This window comes from Astatotilapia calliptera, chromosome 1 (assembly GCF_964374335.1).
Source record: "Astatotilapia calliptera chromosome 1, fAstCal68.1, whole genome shotgun sequence".
NCBI classification, from domain to species: Eukaryota; Metazoa; Chordata; class Actinopteri; order Cichliformes; family Cichlidae; genus Astatotilapia; species Astatotilapia calliptera.
The window spans coordinates 38,480,803-38,485,365 of NC_137422.1; the positions used below are offsets into that span (position 1 = coordinate 38,480,803).

Genomic DNA, 4,563 nt, shown 5'->3' on the forward strand with positions numbered 1-4,563 from the left:
GGTTCTGAGATCTGGTTTGGATCCTTGAGCTGTGGTAAAAGCTTGGCTTTTTTTAAATGATTGAATCCTTTTACTGTTTTGATTTCTGGACTGAGTGTGGGATATCTGCCTCCAGACTTGTTATATTTACTGGAATCCTTTCCTCCCTCTGTCCCTGCAATTTTCCCAGCAGTTGGTTGCCACATTCAGCACTCAGTATTGTTGGGACTGTTGTGCTGAACACTTGGTGACATGATTTTCCTCTTTTCTCCAAATGTCATGTACCATCAATTATTGTGAATGCAGAACCACCGTTCCTCTCTCAGCAGCTCATCATATGCTTTCTTTACATCCACAAAGACACAGTGAAGCTCCTTCGTCCTTTACATTAACACACTCAAAGCAAACAACACATCTGTAGTACTGAAGCTCCATCTCACTGATCACCAACTCTCTTCTTCAACTAAACTTCAACAGCCTGTCACTCCCCAGCGGCTACGCTCTCTACCACTCTATCCACTTTCCATTAAAAATCATTCCCTTTTCTCTGATATCCAAGGTTTCTAGCACGCACACTGACAGCATTCAGCATCACCCCTTCAATATCCAGCTTCGTCTTCCCCACTGTTGCTGGCAATAGATATTAATGCATGTTACCAAATTAATGGCCTTTTATTTCTTTACAAAGATACTTATTTTAATAGAGAAAATCCAGCATTGACAAAGTGGTGATTAAATTCAAAGAAATGTTGACCATGCAACACGTTGGCTTATATACAGTTATCTGCCTTCAAATGTGTTGGAGCCAAAACTGCATGTGAAACACATTCAGTTAAGGAATCCTGAAGTAAATGTGCAATGCATACAAGATCACAGCTGCACAGGCAGTTGTTGTTGATAATGAGATTTTTCAAGAAGTGAAGTTACAGTTTTTTTAATCGCTAACAAGCGCCTACCCATACTTCAGATACTTTTTCTAAACTCTTAACACAGACTCACACCTACAAAAACACAATTGGCCAAATGGATAATTTTCTTCTCAAAAATACATTTTGTTAAATATATACTAACTCTTCATTTCAAAATAGAACACATCTTTCTCTGCACACACTAACTGTACAAAAACACTATACTGTAAATCTGACTCAAAATGAAATTAGTCTGTCAAAGAATAACACTTGTTTTCACTTCACAAGGTACATGCAGTCAATCAAAGTACACCAGGTTTCAAAATACTGGCTATTATTGACATTACAAAAACTGCATAGACTTTTATGTTTCAGTTTTACAGGTATTTGCATGCGAAACATGCAATCCACCATTTTGACACCAGAAATGTCTTGGTTGGTAACTGTATGTCCACATGTACAGTAATGTTCACATTCAAAAGCATTCCAGTAAAAAGCAAACAAGTTTATGTTTCTTTACTGTTTACTACAGGAGGTACAGTAGAAACACAGTATGATAGGACAGAGAAAGTTTTACAGTATTGCTTACAGTGAACAAAATATCCATGAAACACACAAGAGCATTCTGAACAAAAAAACAACAGCAAAAAGCCAAGATCAAAAGGGGGGGAGGGGGGCTAAAAAAAGGCAAAAACTTTGCATCTAATCTCTGCGATCTTCAGGGTTAGGCCACATGTTTTCATCAACATCACATCTGATGTTATCCAAGTCGATGCACCTGGGATAAAACCGCCTGGTATGTCGGATCCACCCTTGGCAATCGTCAACTGTGATGTCCCTGGAGCCAGCATCCATGGCTTCGAGGAGGGACATCTGGTCATGTGGCTGATGGTCATAAACCTTCCACCTCCATGCAGAAAAGAACTCCTCTATGGGGTTGAGGAAAGGTGAATAGGGTGGAAGGAAGAGACTTACCAGTCTTGGGTGGACTTCAAACCATGTTGTTATTGCTTGCGAGTGATGGAAAGCCACATTGTCCCAGGTAATTACAAAGGTCCTCATGTTTTCACCCTCCTGACCCTGCTCTGGAACCAGGCGCTGGTGGAGATCATTGAGAAAGGCAAGCAAGCGCTCTGTATTATAGGGTCCAACCTGACATCTGTGAAGGAGTAATCCTGCATTTGCAATTGCTGCACACATGGTAATGTTTGCCCCTCTCTGTCCTGGCACATCAACTGTGGCCCTTTTTCCAATTACATTTCATCCACGTCGACGCCTTTTGGCCAGATTGAATCCTGCCTCATCGATGTATATGAATTTATGAGGGGCCTGGTTGGCCTCCAATTCCATAACTCTCTGAAACAAAATTTATGTAAGTCATGTTATTACTGTATACCATACTGTACTGTAACCTAGTATTGTGTAGGTTACCTACTTGCAAAGTGCAAAGCTTATAGAACTGGACATTGGATTGAATATACACTATACCTGGACATATTGTCGTCGTAGCTCCTTGACCCTCTCACTGTTCCTCTCAAAGGGAACAGCGTAGAGCTGCTTCATCCGCACTCTGTGTTTGGACAATGTCCGCGTAATGGTTGTGAGGCTGATTCTATCGATATTGTCAAATATCTCATGGTCCGCCACAATTCTAGTTTGAATTTCACGCAGTTTTATTGCATTATTTGCAGTAACCATTTCTACAATGGCAAGCTCCTGATCATTACTGAGGAGCTTTCCTCTTCCCCCAGAGGGTGGAAGACGTTGCATTCTTTAGAAAGACAAAAAATTCAACTTATGCATTACTGTATGACCATATTGACATGTCAAGTGAGAATAGAAACAATCCATGTAAAATGCAATACTTACCTGTTGGTTTGTTGAAAGATGCGTATAATGGAGGCAACCGTTGACCGCCTCAAATTGGGCTGCACTCTTTCACCAGCCTCTCTTAGTGAAAGACCATGGTTGATTACATGGTCAATGATAGTGGCACGAATTTCATCACTGACTACTGTTCTTGCAGCCCTTGGAATGCCACCACCACGCATTCTTACACCTCTACCTTGCCCTCTCCTTGGGCCTGCTCTTCTCCCTGGGCCCCTTGCTCTTACTCTTCCTCGACCAGACATTACAGTGTTTGTCTTTTGTTTGTTTCCAAAAACATCACTCCTCAAGGTCTTGCCTTATAAACCCCACTGAGTCTAAGCCAGAATGGAAGAAGCTGTGGTTGGCCCAATTTACCCAACATAAATAAGCTGTGTCTCAATTATTCAGTTGTTTGTTTATTATCAGCTGAGATATATTTTTGATATTGATATTGTTTTTGTACTGATATCATTGCAGAAGCAGAGGCTTTTATACTGTATCTAAGGTTTGGAATATTGTTTTTGCTATTGTGGGATGTTGTGTGTTAACATTCGTAGATACTACAAAAACAGTCCATAATTTTGTTGGGAGGTATAGCTTGTCTGTTAAGAAAATGTAAGCATTGTGGAAATGTGTTCACTGACTGCATATTGGGTGAACACGACATGAAATGTGTGAATGGTATGGCCACAACAGACCGATGCTGTGCTAATTGTGTTTAGGGTTTTCGCAAATGTGACAACTGTTTGGACAAACGCTTGTTAGCGACTGAAAAAAACTGTAACAAGCAAGAAAACTACATGTAAACTTACAGGCCACATGAATCTGAGTGGCCACACACACACACACAGATACTTTTTCACCTTTCTGCACTACATTACATGGTCCTCAGACTGAAATAAAAATGTTAATGATTTCCATCAGGGGTGTCAAACTCAAATACACAGTGGGCCAAAATTCCAAACTGGAACTAACGGGCTAACATTAATAATTATTGAAAAAAATCTTCCTCCAGATATAAGAAACAATCTTTTCTTATTGACTCAAACAAATTTTGCTGAAAAACTGAATATGGAACAAGCAAGGCTTAATACTAAACGATATATATTAGCTGTATAATACCAGTAGGCCAGCTCTAATAGTAATGGCTTCGCGGGCCAAATGTAATTACACTGCAGGCCAAATTTGGCCCGTGGGCCAGAGTTTGACACCTATGATTCACATCATGGGAAGTTTGTGTCTCTTGTCCCCCATGGAGCGGTGACTCAGCACAATGTGAAGGTGTGATCACATTCAGATTTCCACAACAGGAGTAAAACATGTGCACACACACGGTGCTGAGTGTTAACAGATGCGTGTCCTCTGGCTGGCTGCTTGGCTCTCACTCCTCTGCAGGTCTGATTGCTTGGTGCAGACTTAATGCAGCGTGAAACTCAAGAATCTCTCTGAACAAACAGCAGAAAGCTGTAACCTCAGATGGCAGAAGACGTAATGAGAGCAGGATTGTGCAATGATATGATGGTTGTTTCATAACTGCTAACAAGCCCATATTTCTCCCATTGTGGAGCAGGTTACGAGAGCTACCAGAGGCCTGGGAGCTTGAGGGTCCTGTGATCTCCGATGTAGTTCCTGGGACATCCTGGAGCCACTTGCCTAGCTTGTAAGTCACGGCACCCGGCACTCCGATTACCACTGGGACCACTGTTGCCTTTACCCTCCACATCTTCTCGAGCTCTCCTATGAGCCCTTGGTACTTCTCCAGCTTCTTGTGTTCCTTCTTCCTGATGTTGCTGTCACTTGGTATCGC

The 4,563-nt window shown here is 41.6% G+C and overlaps 1 long non-coding RNA gene across 1 annotated transcript; it reads right to left on the reverse strand.

Moving 5' to 3' along the window:
• Nucleotides 1–1,377: 1,377 nt before the first annotated feature.
• LOC113025397 (uncharacterized) lies at nt 1,378–3,874 on the reverse strand. Its single transcript, XR_013908776.1, has 2 exons — nt 2,376–3,874; nt 1,378–2,243 (listed from the first exon to the last, which is right to left on the reverse strand). It is a non-coding gene; the product is annotated as an uncharacterized LOC113025397 (long non-coding RNA).
• Nucleotides 3,875–4,563: the final 689 nt, after the last annotated feature.